A 15825-nucleotide genomic window follows, 5' to 3' on the forward strand; every position below is an offset into this window, starting at 1 on the left:
GTAAAATAAAAATGGACAAAATCCGTGGAAATACGATATGCATTCACATAAAATCTGCTGCTGAACTTTATGGATTTCTGTTCATTTTTGCCAGTGTTCCTATCCTATACCACAGATCATTTTTATTACTTAAGTCTTGTTTCCAGATAGTACGGGTCATTTCCAGAGCACACAAAATAAGTTTCTTGAACTATAGTGGCATTATTTATCTTTTGGTGTTTTTTTAGAGTTTACTCTGGATGTTTTGGCATGCATGGCTCTTGGTTTTTTTCTGATTCACAAGTCATGAATTGCTTTTGCTCAGTATTTCATGTTTTTGGATCTCTCTCTCTAAAGTTCTTGCATTTTATTTGTGATAATACTACTCCTGTGCAATTCTAGACAAAAGAAGTAAAAAGGAAGATCATCTTTTGATTACAGTATTAAATTATTCTTTGCCTCATTCTTTATGATGAAGATTGGTTTATATCTGATTTTTACTTGTGAAAGGCAAGAGCAAATCAAAAGGGCTTCACATACAGCAATTCACAAGGCTAATAAAATTTTCTTCAACATTTAGAATTCTGATGAGTAATGGGCATTTTCTTTTACTTGTCATGCATTTATACTTCAATGTATATTTTTATGAAAAAAATATTATTTTAAAGACAATTTAAAAAAAAAAAAAAAAGAAAAGAAATAAAGGTTTTTAACACCTTACTATGCACCAAGTCTCAGTCCTAGAAAGATGATGCAGCTTGCACCTTGAAGATTCTTCAGAGATAATATGGGACGATAGTTCAAATTAATTTGAATTGCTTCAAAACCAAAGGCATTTTTAGATTCATTTGGATAACATGCAAATTCTGTATTTTATGTTCTTAAGAGTATGTGACCAGGAGAAGTACTGTGTAAGAAAGCTTTTGATTATTTACTACTTAAACCTAACGCTTTTCCACCTATAAGATTTTTTCCTTTAAATTGTTATGGTCGCTTCAGATTGAAAAAAGAAAAAAAAAAAACAGACTAAAGGCTTTAAAAAAAACAGACTAAAGGCTTTTCACTAAATAATATTGTTAGTGGGAAAGCTGTCAGAAGAGAAAATATATCGTAAATTTGCATAATTTAAATGTTTTTTTAATGGTCGTTTGTACTGAGTGAATAATTTTATAGCAATAATTATTAAAACTTTCTGCTATTTAATCCTTTCATAATATTCACCAGGTTCTGTTATTCAAAATTCACTTTTTTCCAGAGAGAATTTTTGGGCTGAAAGTTATTTTAATCAAGAAAATGACTTTTGAATTCATAATGTAGAATTCTCATGGAATAGTATTAGGTAAATAAATTATGTGTCATTATTTGTATTTCATATAATCATACATATGAAATTTCTTTATTAAAGTAACTGGTATACTTTGAATTTCAAATAGCAGTTTGACTGTAACAGTAATAGCTTGTGTTATGCTGGTTAGTTATGTCATTTGTACACGTGAAATGCAGATTACTGTAAGAAATATTGTAGGCGAATACAGATTGAAAAATCTCTTCATTGGAAGTACAGGTATATGAATACTAATTTCTATGAACATTCACGTTAGCATATATCATGCAAATAAATATCTAGAGAAAATGCATGTAAAAGAGTTCTAGAATTGAAATGTGAACCTAATTCTTTTAGAGTTGTGCCCATTGTTCAATCAATACTTGTCTCTGCACTCTTCAAGCCAGTGCACTCTGCCAAATGAGATGTACAAATACTTCATATACATTTTAGCCCCTTCATACTCAAGCACTTCTCATGGAGAGGAGTAAATAACTGTCTGCATTCTTTGGATTCAAAGACTTTACTTCCCACCCTTTTGGATTGGGTGTAATGCTTTATTTCAGCTACATAATTGAGCCAAAACATTAGATCTATCTCTTTCAGTTTCCTTTTCCTTCAGATAATTTCCCAGAGAGATGCATTTGGTGTTTCTTCAGTGTCTTCTTGGAGAAATCTGGTTTATTCAGTCATTTTTCAAACCTGTCTTTGCACTAAGTTTTCGTGAAATTGTAGTATTACTCATGAGCTATCATCTCCCCCTGAGCCTATTCAATCCTGTATCGTATGGGTTTGAATTGTGATGGGGAAAAAGGGAGGAACGGGAGACTACATATCTTTCATGCCAAATATTTGTACTGTTACTTACATTTTCCATATTCCTTCGGACATTTGTGAATATTATTGGCAGTGATAGCAAAGGGATTGGGGAATATGTATATCAGCATAAAATTGTATTTTCTCCTTATTGCTTCAGCTGTAACTGTGAGCATTAGCTGGTGGTTAGTTTCACAGTATCATTGTTTCAGCAGCTTTTTGCATCTACTTTCTTGGTCACTATTGATTTTTTTCCTTCCTTGTCAACACTATAGATTAAGTCTTTGCTCTGCATTATTCTTTAAGAATCAATATGTAACTTTGTGAAACGATTTAAATACTTGGTTTAAGTTTTGCGATCTAAGCTGTGGACATGGCTTTATGCTATGAAACAATTTCTCTTTTTCTTCAGTAGTTTTCAATATGGATTATCTATCATTGCTGCTCCATGATGCTGGAAAACTGAATACCAGAAGTTCATCTTACAGTCTTCTGCTGTTCCTGGAAGTTTTTACGTCTGTACTTTTAATGAGACAGTGCACACTGGAAAAACATTCCTTTAGTATTTAGTTGTCTTTTACTGATTCCCCAAAATTTTTTTAATTGAAAAGTATTGAATCATATGTTTACTTTTCTGGGAGGGGACAATAATATGCTTAAGCATTTAGGGGCTTGAGTTAAGATAATAAGTGCCACCTTTACCAAGAGATCCAGTTGTGTGAAGTACAGTAAACAAAAAAAACCAAACACCACCAAACAAGACAACAAACCGGTTATATAAAAACATAGTATGTGCACACACTTACAGTGCCGCAGTCTTTGACTATAATTTCCTTTGTTCTGTTTTGGATGGAGTAACACTCAGTCTTTTGATAAAGCACCTCAGTAAGGCAGAGCAGGCTGAGGAGTACAGCAGGGAAGAAACAAGCAAATCCAGTGAACAAACGGTGTAAAGGCTGCAAGCATATTCAGCACCTGGAACACACAGGAGACTAGGAAAACCCATCTCCTTGACTGGAACAGTTTTCATGGCTTAGTCTTTCCCACACTGCTCTTGCACTGTGCCTCAGCATTGATCAGATGAGTGCCGTGTGAGGCTTGACACCCCGTTTATACTCCGTGAACCCATAGCTGCCTGTTGGTAAGCACTCCTTTTCCATTAAAATGCTGAATAAAACAGGTTGTTTTCAATCGGTGTTAACCTTCAGCTTGACTTCAATTTAAGTCTGCTTTATTCAACATTGCAATGGCCTGGGAGTATGCACTTCATCAGCTGCTATTGTTCAGCTAAGGCTGTAGTCTCTTCTGAAACCTTCCAAAACAATCACAAACAGGTGCAGAGAAACATCTCAAGATAATTACGCCTTCAGTAACAAATATTCATGTCACGCTATGCAGTGTCACAGGCCTCGCCAACGCTCCTTCCGAGGTGAAAGGCTTCACCTGCCACTACCTTCCTCTACACTCCAGCTAATCCCTGCTATTTCTCCTTACGTAAAAGTGACTCTCCGCACTGAAATGTCACACACAGGAGTGCCACCATAATTTCAGAGAATGACATTTGAACACAAATGAACTGGCATTTAAAAGGCTTGAAGTGTCATTTGTGGAAGTCTCTGTTTTACACAGCATATAAGAATGTCCATGCTCCTGGAAATAAGTAAATGAAAAACCATTAAACCAGCCAGGACTTTGAGACTACTTATATGATGTTCAGTGCAAAGAATTACCAGGATAGACTTTACAAGGTTAAGGAGTGTCCTATATAGAGTCCAGTCTTCTACGTATAAGAGCTTAATCTAGTTGGGGCACTGGATCTTAAATGATACACATTCAATAATCTCTCCTTTCAAAGATGTTCTGGCAGGCCTGGGCAAGTCTCTCACTCAACGGGGGAAGTTAGAAATTCAATTTATATTTAGGCAACCATATCCCATTATTGATCCTTTGTGGCTCAGTCTCAGAGACTCAAATGGCTCACTTTGCCGTGGAGAAAGGAAACCCTACCTGAACTTATAAAAGTATTAAAATAAACTATATTGCAGAACTGATCAGCAACTCAGTAATTCTGTAATGAGACAGACATTAGATATCCAAAATCTCTAACGGAGCTGTTTGAAAAAATAATATTTTTTTCTTCAGGATATTTCCCCCTTTTTGGTGAAAAGCCCCCATTTGATTTCCATTTGATTTGGAAGTATATTCATGAAGCTTATGGTAGCTGTGGAAACAAATATGGGAGTCTTGCACTTCCAGTATATTCCACAGGCTGTATTTACTGATAGCACAATATTTTCTATGAGATGCCCCAGTTTCTCTGCTGAATAAGGAAAGGCCATGACAGGAGTCTGATCCGTGTTTCTACATTGTGACCAGTAAAAGAGAATGGGCATAAAAGACATATAAATGACAGTTCTTATGAGTTACTTTAGGGAAATGTCCAAGTCAGAATATTTTTATTTGAATGTTTACATTTACCTCGGACTTTTCCTCAATTGTATGTACAGAATATACATTTGCTATTAATCTTTCATGTTTAGAAATATAATTTGCATATATCTAGTAGATGGAAAATTTATTAAAATAATTTTACTTTTTTGAAAACCCAACCTGTTATTCTTAAAGTGTTTTTATCAGATATATGACTCTGTATTAGTGACTATCCTAAAGAGTTTAAGGCAGTCCTTAACTTATGGGCTCAACTAAACCACAGAGTTATTGTAACAAGGGATTATTCTCTGCAGCTGAACAAGATACTGTGCTTTTTACAGTTTTAATTATTCCCTTGCTAATGCTGAGGAATTCCTTTTTCTGATGTGTTAGTGCCTGCCATTTTGTGTTTCAGGTTAGATAAAGAACACTAGGTTTCTTTCTAATGTGAATGTTAAATGAATGACATATTTTATGTTACAAAAGGAAATATTGTTTCTGGAAAGCAAGGATTTTTTTTAAAACAATTTAATTAGCAAATTCATATACCACAAAGAGTGGAAGTCCCCACTTGCCATGCTTTTGTTCTCTTGTTGGCATATGAAAAGACAGGATTAACATTGCAGATCTGTCATATTCTACCTGTAGTATGTGAACTATAAGTCAAACTCAAAAGTGCAGCTCAGGTGGAAGGAACAAAAGAAAGTCGGGATCCATTCTGAACCTAAAAAAGTAAATTATTTTTAATTTTAGATCTTCTGCAAGAATTTTTAGTTTAATTTACAGTATTGTCCTTGGAAATTATTGAGAAACATGTATTCCTTTTTAACCGCTTTCCTTAAGGACAAGAAGACTTCTAAATGAACCATGTCCGGGACTGGAGTAAACTAACCACTACAGGGCACTATTAGTTGGTTTATGCTCCTGCGCCACGACAAGCTTGTGTATTATACTAGAACATTAAACTGAAGTCACAACTAGTCCACATTTCCAAGCTAAAGAAAGATTCTGGACCACATTAAAACTGCAGCTTAGAGCCATGCACAAAGCTTAGATGTCTCTGTCAGTACCAAGTCTGCTAAATTGACCTAATTTTAAGTTTGAAACTGGAACAAGACTCTTAAGTCTGAATAGAGCTATATAGCATGTGTTATAACTACATTAGCTGGCCCTCAGCTACCTAATAAAAACCTGAACTTCACACTAGAGTTTTCCTAGCTATCAGTTTCTTCCTACTGCGTTTAAAAAAAAATAAAATATATATATATATATAATCCTAAATCTTCATTATATCAGGACACAAAATAATTAGAGAGAAGAAAGGACAAATCAACACTGCAGTAGCATCTCAATTCCTAATTTCCTCTTGGTGTGTTACACAAGTAACCTTCAAACTAATATACCTAACAAGGCTCCACAGATCAGGCTTGTGGAAATTCATCGCTTCACAAATATTTTTTATTACAAGATTAATTACATAATTTGTTATAAAACGGCAGTAGGGCTGATGCCATCAGACCTGGAACAGGCACAAACATGGTGCTCGATCTCCCCAATTAAGCATTCCCTCACTGACCAGGGAAAGCACCCGCCTCACTCCCTGCTGGTCTTCCTGACCACAGACACAGACCTGACTTTGGTGATCTGACAACAGGTCGGGTTTCTTGTCCTGCTCCTGCTGCAGTGAACAGCACATGGCTGCCTGACTGGTACCGCCAGGCAGCATCAGGCCCACATCTGTACACCCTGTTACCCCCTTTCCTGTTTCTTGGCTTTTTTTTTGTTCACCGCCCTTGTTCTCTCCTTTCTCTGCCCAAATAAACAGCTTTCCCTAATTAGTTTTTCTCCCCTGGTGCCAGCTGTAATACACCTGAAACCCTATTTGTTATTTCTGTTGTCTCAGTAGTCCCTGCCATATAAGCTGTTGCTGCAGTGATTAGCCAGGTGCTGATCGCCTTTCAAGACTGCACTCCCCAAAAGGTGCTCAGTGTTTCCCTCCAGTTTTCTGTGAAGTTTGACTGCTTCTCATTCAACTGCTACTTTAATCATCTGTGAGGTCTGGTCATGTTTCATGGCAAGAAGCATTTGTCAGCTTCTAACACAATTTCTTATGTCGTGTCCAGTATTTTTCCATGTCCTGCTCAGTTCTCTTAACCTCAGGCCAGGTGAAAGGTCTCGTCATTTGCCTGCAGCCCTAACATGTCAAATATGCACTGAAACCAAGTTTATGTAGTGAAAATTATCTGCTGCTTTTCTTTATATCAGTTTAGGTAAATGGTTTTAGAAAATGATGTGGTTAAACTGGTGTGACTTCCATGTGTGCAGGTGCTCTAACAAAAAGATACACAGGTACCGCCTAAAGAGATTTTTCTCTATTGCATCAATACTTATTTATATACAGGTGTTTTTTAGAAAAGTGAATAAATCCTCTGTCTCCTCAAATTTGTCCTATCTATGCAAGAACAATTATTAGTAATTATTCATCTATAACAATAATTTATAAGCTACATGAAAAATGGCATAAATTCATATTTTTATTTCATAGAGTAACTTGAAGAAGAGATAAAGGCTGAAATTAAATCATTTCCAGAACATTGAATCTTTTTCTTGATCCTGTGGATACCTTGAAAAGCCATATATAAAAAACATCCCTGCTAGCATCAGTAAATATAAATACCTTGATAGTTCAGGCATTAACTGATGAGACTGATTGAAAATACCCTTACTTTTATCAGTAGCTAATTCTTTTCTGTTGTGGGGACATGCAGAGTTTAAATAGCTTTAAACCTATGCTTGAATTAGCAAAATGTATCTGCTTGAAAGAAGACTGCTGACTGTACACTAAAATATGATAACTCTTTTGAAATGACATGCATTTGTCCTGCACGCGCACCTTCTCATGTTCTTTCTAGTACAGACGTCTCCAGAGAATACTTTCCAATTGCTTTCCCAGAAGCACAAAGATGCTGCATTAAGATGTGGTGACAAGGGAGCAGAGAGTCCACCTCCAACCTTCATTAGATAGGTTGTGACTTTTCTTTTATTAATATAAATTGCTTCATTATAAGAGATCATCTAATTATTTCTGAATTCACAAAAGGATATTCAACTATCCCTAAGGGAGATTTAAATTTCAGACTTTGCTGGAGAGAGATGGACATTTGAGACTGTTGTCGGGAAGTCTCTTATTGTACATAGCCTGAAAATTTTGATAGCTCTGAAATTAAAACTCACTGGATTGACAAAAAGAAAAGAAAGAAATAAAATAAGCTCCAAACAAGATATATGTGTAAAACTTTGTGTTAGATAATCATCGTGCTTAGAATTGCATTCATCTAACCATCAGGGGTTTGCAACAGAGTTATAAATATTTTATTGGATTTAAAAAAAAAAAAAATCCTTAATGGATATGATATAGGGTGAGTGCACTGCTACTTCAAAGCTCTGATGTATGGGAACTCCAGCAGCTTTGAGCTGAATCAATAAATCACATGACTTTGTGTTATGATGCCTTAGTATCTTGTCATCTACCATCCATTTCCGAAAAAAGAAAAACTATTATAAAAGCATTGGGCTGTGGTTTTGTTCAGAAACTGAAATACTCAAAGAACTTTTGAGTAGGACAGTGTAAATTGCTGTTTTATTTCCATGGAGCCAAATAATTTATATAATTACTTATTTTATTTAATGATGTCCAGAAAATTGAGCAGCATGGGGAAGATAAAAATTCAATGTCCATATATACACAACAGGTTTAAACCTTCCACAAGGACCACTGAGTTACAAAGTATCTGAGGCATGTGCCACCTTCTTGTTCAACACTGTTCGTATTTTTTTTCAAAACAAGACATGTACACAGCAAAATCTGGCACTCAGTCATTCCCTCTTGGCTCCCTTTGAAAAAAGAATCATCAATATAGACACTTACTCTTGTTTGCTTGTGGGGTCTCTCTCAGCAACTATATAAATATTTAAATGCAAAGCAGAATAACCCTAACCAAAGTTCTGGTTCAGAGCAGTGGGTGGCCTGGCCTCTCAATTAACAGGGAGATTAAAATCTGTGTCCTGAAATGGATTGTGTGGATTTAAACTTTCATAGAGTGTTCACACTTTAGAATTATTAGGCAGAAAGAGAACATCTCGTCATTGCATCCAACAGTCTCAGCCGATACTGTTCGGCAAGTTGCACCTGCATTTAGGGGCGGACCTGCTGGGAATTAGTTCTGAGGAGAAGGATCTGGGGGTCCTAGTAGACAGTAAATTATCCATGGCCCAGCAATGTGCCCTTGTTGCCAAAAAGGCCAATGGAATCCTGGCTGCATAGGAAAGAGTGTGGCCAGTAGGTCAAGGGAGGTCATTCTCCCCCTCTACTCTGCACTGGTGAGACCACAACTGGAATACTGTGTCCAGTTTTGGGCTCCACAGTTCAAGAGGGACAGGGAACTGCTGGAGCACATCCAGCAAAGGGCAACTAAGATGATTAAGGGATTGGAGCATCTCCCTAATGAGGAAAGGCTGAGAGAGCTGGGACTCTTTAGCCTGGAGAAGAGAAGGCTGAGGGGAGACCTTATTATGGCGTACAAGTATCTAAAGGGTGGGTTGAAGGAGGATGGAGCCAGGTTCTTTTCAATGGTTCCCAGTAACAGGATGAAGGGCAATGGGCACAAGTTAGAACATAGGAAGTTCCGTTGAAATATACGGAAACACTTCTTTACGGTGAGGGTGACAGAGCACTGGAACAGGCTGCCCAGGGAGGTTGTGGAGTCCCCTTCTCTGGAGATTTTCAAGACCTTCCTGGATGCAGTCCTGAGTAATGTGCTCTGGGCAATCCTGCTTTAGCAGGGGAGTTGGACTAGATGAACTCTAGAGGTCCCTTCCAACTCTGAAACTCCGTGATTCTGTGATTTGCAAGTTATTTCAAAAAAATAAAAAGTGAAACTTTTTGATTACTTTATTATTTCATTGCTGCCCTCATAACCCCTTTCCCTCCAACTTTTGTCACCAGTGTTTTCTGACAATATTTTATTGCAAAAAGTTAGTATGTATACATTGATCTACTTCTTTATAAATTATTAAACAGGCAATGTTTCCATTTAGAAAGCACAGGAAAAAAAAAGCCAGTAAACTAAACAAAAAAAAATATACAAAAACACCCCTGAAAATAATTTGAACACAAAGAAAAATATTATCAAAGTTAAAAATAACTTTTAATAATAACCTTAGTTCCCGTTGTTCTTGTAATTCTGTTTCTATTAAACCGCAGCTTAAACTACAATTTCTCATTGAACAAAAATTTAGTATGTTAGAAGCTTTGAAGATTTTGCAGTATTGTAGAGTAGAAATAAGTGAAAGCTGCGTGGGAAAGAGCTACCGTGTGTAAATTAAGAATTAAAGTGTTGAGGATTGTCCTGATTTTTATTTCAAATTATTCAGTGCTTTCTAATTTCCTGGAATTGTCTGGGTCCATTTCTCCATCTTTAGGACAACCTTATGCGTAATATTTTCTTTAAAAGAGTTCCTTTCCTGACATAATATATATATTTAACCTGATAGAAAATTTCTTTGGTCAGTAGGATCTACATTTGTGATTTATCAAGGGAAAGAACTCTCTCTTCTATTCAGAGTTTCAAAGAAAGGTTTGGTTTTGTTTTTAAAATACAGACAGACTGCTTCAGGGAAGCTGCAGATCCAGGGTGGGAATCTCAATGCTGCTGAAGCTCAGGAATTTTACAGCTGACATCAATGAAATTATGGTTTAATTTCTGATTTTCAATTTGGTTCTTTGCAAGCATCTGTGTGCACTTAATTATGTGTGAAAATACTCAGACTGTATGAGAGAGTCAGATTTTTGCATGGGCACATGGCCAATTAATATAAGATTCTTTATCACTATCACCTGACATTAATGACAAGTAACTTCACTGAAATACATCTTGACTAATTTTATTGATTTCAGAATATCTTTAACATGATTAAGGACTGTAGACTGGGCTCACATATCTTACAGCCTCTTCATCTTCTTTGTACATAGAAAGTGGATTTTAAATATTACAGCTCTGGGTTTGTCATGTTTTACATCATTTCTTGTAATTCAAATCTGAAGATTTTGAGAAAAAGAATAATTTAATGAATCTAAGAAGAAAGATAATATATTATTAACATGTTGTTCTTTAATGACTTTTCTGTAGTATTCTATGTCATTATATGAAACAACCTAAGCCATTTCTTAAGATTTTGTTTACTGTATAACCCTATAAAGAGGGATGTTTTCCTGGATCCACATGGGCTTCTAAGACTTCAACACCAGTTTTTTATCATTGTTCTTCTGTGGAAACCTACTGTGCGACCATCCTACCACCACACTGCTCATGTAATTGCCACCTAAAGTCTTCTTCAAAACAAATCGGGCTGAGTTAGTTGAAATACTTTCATTGGTAGTTTGAGTAACCTTGCCTGGTTTTGCCAGACCACTGAGCCCTCCTTCCATGACAGAGGCCATGAGACCAATAGCTTTCAGCAGAGGGACTAATAAGTAGCTGGTAAGTGTGGCATAACATCTTAGACTACAGCTATTGTTCCTAAGTGAACATCTGTCTACAAACTACTCCAAGCACAAATACAGGCTGAGTGGAGAATGGATTGAGAACAGCCCTGGTAAGAAGGACTTGGGGGTGTTGGTGGATGAGAAGCTCAACACGAGCCAGCAATCATAGAATCATAGGATCATGTGCACTCGCAGCCCAGAAGGCCAACCGTATCCTGAGTGGCATCAAAAGTGTGGTCAGCAAGTCAAGGGAGGTGATTTTGCCCCTCTACTCAACTCTCATGAGACCACACCTGGAGTACTGTGTCCATCTCTGGAGTCCTCAGCACAAGAAGGACATGGATCTGTTGGAGCAGGTCACAGGAGGGCCACGAAGATGATCAGAGGGTTGGAGCACATCTCCTGTAAGGACAGGCTGAGACAGTGGGGTCATTTATCCTGGAGAAGAGAAGGCTCCGGAAAGACCTTATAGTGACCTTTCAGTATCTGAAGGGGGCCTACAAGAAAAGTGGAGAGGGACTTTTTACAAGGGCATGTAGTGATAGGATGAGGGGTAATGGCTTTAAACTGGAAGATGGTAGATTTAGATTTGATATCAGGAAGAATATTTTCACTGTGAAGGTAGTGAGACACTGGAACAGATTGCCCAGAGAAGTGGTGGATGCTCATCCCTGGAAGTGTTCAAAGCCAGGCTGGATGGGGCTTTGAGCAGCATGGTCTATTGGAAGGTGTCCCTGCCCATGGCAGGGCGGTTGGAAGTAGATGATCTCTAATGTCCTTTCCAACCTAAACTATTCTATGATTCTATGATCCTATGATATATATATATTATGTTGAAAGAGGTCCTATTCAGTAAATATTGTTGTTGGGTATTTCATTCATTCTAGAAAGCTGAGTTCAACTCATGGGTCTGTGTACTGAAGTGCCAACACACCAGCCTTCAGCTTTAGCTTTAGCTTTAACTTCACAGTTACAATTCCCAGGGCCATGTCTTTTACACCTCTAATTCAAAGTAGCCATAGAGTAATTAATCATCCTTATGCCTCTAGAATCATGATGGTATTAACTTGAATGTCTGGTAAAATAAAACCTTTGTTTGTTTTGTTTGTTTTGTGCTATTTCACATCCCTTTTTATTAAATATTTCCACATTCATCTATTTTCTTCAGTCTTTTTAGTTGACTAGTCCTGAACAAGGCAAGGTTTTTCTCCACCAAAATTCTTTTTCACTTCTGCTGTGCTTTTTTGTAAGTCCTCTGAGTACTGAATGAGTTATTAGTACTAGTTCCGCTGCTGCACTCTACTCTGTAGAAAAGTTCAGCCCTGCATTTTTAATCATAATCCTTGCTTCTCCTGAGTGCCGGAAGGACCATCGTTCTGTCTCATCAGTCATTACTTGCAAGAATATTAGCTCTGATTTTAAAATTGTTTGGCTTTTCCAGAAAAAGTTGTTTGGGTTTTTTTTTTCAGCATTTTACTTCTCTGTTTTCCCTGTCAGTTTCACAGAACTCAAATAATTCCATTATGTTTGATTTTTTCTTTTTTTTTTTTTTTTTTTTTTACTATGTCACGGGCCCTTTATTGAGAGTTTAATTTTGACAGTGGATGGAATAGGTGATTGGGTGTTTATATTGTATTTCCATATGATATGCTTTTAAAATTCAGATGTTAAGGAAATATTTCCCTCATATGAATTTTACTGAAAACTGGTATTAATAGTTAATTTTCAAAATTTAATTTAATTTATTCATATATATGTATAAATATGAATGTACATGTAAGTGTATGAGATCTTTTGTACTATATTAGACAAAAAATTTAGCCCAATATCCTTTGTTCCAAAAATGACCCATACTAGATTTTTAGGAAAAAAAAGATGATGTCATTATATATAAAATAACCATTCCATTACTATATCTCCTGATCTCTAACAGCATGTAGTTTCAGTCCTTTCCTGGATAAGAATACATCTGGAGTATCATGTCTAGAGGCTACTAGAGAATTTGTCTGTTATGAACCTGCCGAACTATGTATATATTTTTCCCTTCCCAACAACCCAAGACACTAAGTCCCATAATTGTATTATGCATATTTTGAAAAATACATGTATTTTTTAATTTCCTTAAATATATTGAAATGGACTGCCCTTCTTTGCTCTTTTTATGAAAATTACAGGAAATAGGAACACAGAATTTGGAGGGTGTACTAAATCTGATTGAGCTAAACCAAAAGTCCAGAACTAAGCTTTTCCAACCTCAGGTTTTTCTAGATGGCAGTAACTTTTGAAGCTGTGGCTGTGGTTGCAGAAGTCTTTTTTTGAAGAAAGAAGCTAATGTTAAGCTGAGTCTACTTCTTCCATGAAAATGTCACCAATGCGAAACACTGAATAAACACAAATTACTTCTGCTGTTGCTTTTTCTTTATCAGTTTGCAATTGATGTTTCCCTGAGGAACATTCTTTCTCTTCATGACCAGGTTATCTCTACAATTCTAGGAAATCACAATATTGGTGACTTTTTTATTCTTCAGTGTGGGAGAAAGGAAGAGAATGATGAACAGTATGAAATATCTCACGTCACGTCATACAAGCATCAGTTCTTCACATACAGTGCAGAAATGCACAGACCATATCCAGAAGGTACCTCAAAATCTTTGAGGGTCTGGGCCTGTGTGAATTTTAAACAGCCCTGTGCTTTTATTGATTTAATGGAAACTGAAGATTTCATATCAGTTTCAAGTAATGATATAGGGAAGAAGTGGAGCAGAAGCTGATCTTTGCATAGGGAAGCATGCAACATTTACGCAGCACCTCACCATCACAAAAAGGAGTAGAAGAATTGGAAGTAACCTGTTGAGTATGGCAGTATCTAATGTGTAAAATTACATTTGTTCAGTTATGTAAGTTTTTTTTGGAAACTGTCATATAGAAACTTAACCACCAACATCCAGGTAGTGTGGAAGTTATATAGATGAACAGATAGATTGGATTAAATTCAGATAAGGAATTCTACCAAGATCATGAATACACTGGCTAGCTGCAGGATATTCAGGACCACTGATGCACTGATGAGTTGTTTCACTACAAAAGTTTCTTCTTTACTCAACAAATTCTAAAGTGAAACTGACATCAAGTGACTGAAATACAGTTACAATCTTCTGTCCCAATTTCTCATTCACACCCATGTGATTATTGTCCCTTCACAGCTAAGATTTGTATACAGTTTCTGCTACCTTAACATCTTCAATCTTATTCTAATGCACTTGTGTGTTTCATCCTCCTAATAAAATGCACTTTCAGGTCTCATATTAAATAAGATTCATGCAGTGGCTTCTTGCTTGATATTGTTTCCCAGTTAGTGTTATATTTCACACATTTATTCACTACAATACAAAAGCCTCTTTCTCTGTCTCCTCATAGCAAACACTATCTATTGGAGAACCTGATGAAGTAGGAGAGAGCTTCTGTGCAATGACATAGACATGCGGCCCAGCTGCAGATTGTCACAGTTGAACTCTACCTCAATTCATGTCCTGTGTTAGAGAATCATAGAATGGTTTAGGTTGGAAGGGACATTAAAGATCTACTTCTAACCCCCCTGCCACAGGCAGGGACACCTCCCACTAGACCAGGCTGCTCAAAGCCCCATCCAACCTGGTTTTGAACACTTCCAAGGAGGGAGCTTCCACCACTTCTCTGGGCAATCTGTTCCAGTGTCTCACCACCCTCAAAGTGAAAAATTTCTTCCTAATATCTAATCTAAATCTACTCTCTTCCAGTTTGAAACCAGTCTAAATCACATTTAACTGGAGACTAAATCCCAGATGTCAATCCATGCCTTGTACTCCTCAAGTATTTGTATACAGTCTTGTTCAAGCTTGAAAGTTTTGTGAGTCCATAAACATCATAATCTCTTCTATTATTTTAACATATGTTCAAACAGTGGGTGGGAGTGTCTAATGTTCTCTCAGTTGTCCAAGGCAGACATCTAGCTTTTCTTCTGGTGCCACTTGATCTCCCAAAGTTTATGGAGAGAAGACATGTTTGGTAGAGCAGCATTGTCTCCTAATGATTTATGTGGCTTCTTACCTATCTCCATTGCCATTATGAAAAAAATTCAGAGGATGGAGCTGGTTAGTTAAGATACTTTCCTTAAGGATAAATGCCTAGAATTGTGTTGAGACACTGTGGATGGTGTAAAAAAAAAAAATTAAAAAAATATTTAAACTGTATCTAAATACAATGGGTTCAGTTACATGCAACTTTCTGGTATTCTTACAATAAAAATAATACAAATAATAGAAAAGAATATGAAATAATCCAGTGAGAGATTGTTTAGAGTTAAATAATTTCTTAATATTGAGTCTTTCTTTTCTATTTTAAATACACTGAAGTACAGTGGAAATATTTACATTTACAGGGATCAACATTGATCTCCAGGTATCCTATGTTGCTGACGAATATATGGAGTAAAGACATCTTACATTTAAATGTGATAACTGAAGTTCCAGAAATAGTTAAGATAAAAATTCCTGGAGCTCAGTACACGTTAATTTACCTCAGACGTCCGCAGAGTATGTTGGCCTAACCAGATTTCAGTACTGCTTTGATTAGGGAGCTTATGGCATGCAAAGTGTCTCTGTTTGAACCTGGACTGATTGTCACTACACCACGCTGCAGACTGCTGTCTGAAATGTCATATTTTTTTGAAGTAAATATATTTGTCTCACCTGAG

The sequence above is a fragment of the Vanellus vanellus genome (assembly GCF_965231255.1).
Source record: "Vanellus vanellus genome assembly, chromosome: 3".
Classification (NCBI taxonomy): Eukaryota; Metazoa; Chordata; class Aves; order Charadriiformes; family Charadriidae; genus Vanellus; species Vanellus vanellus.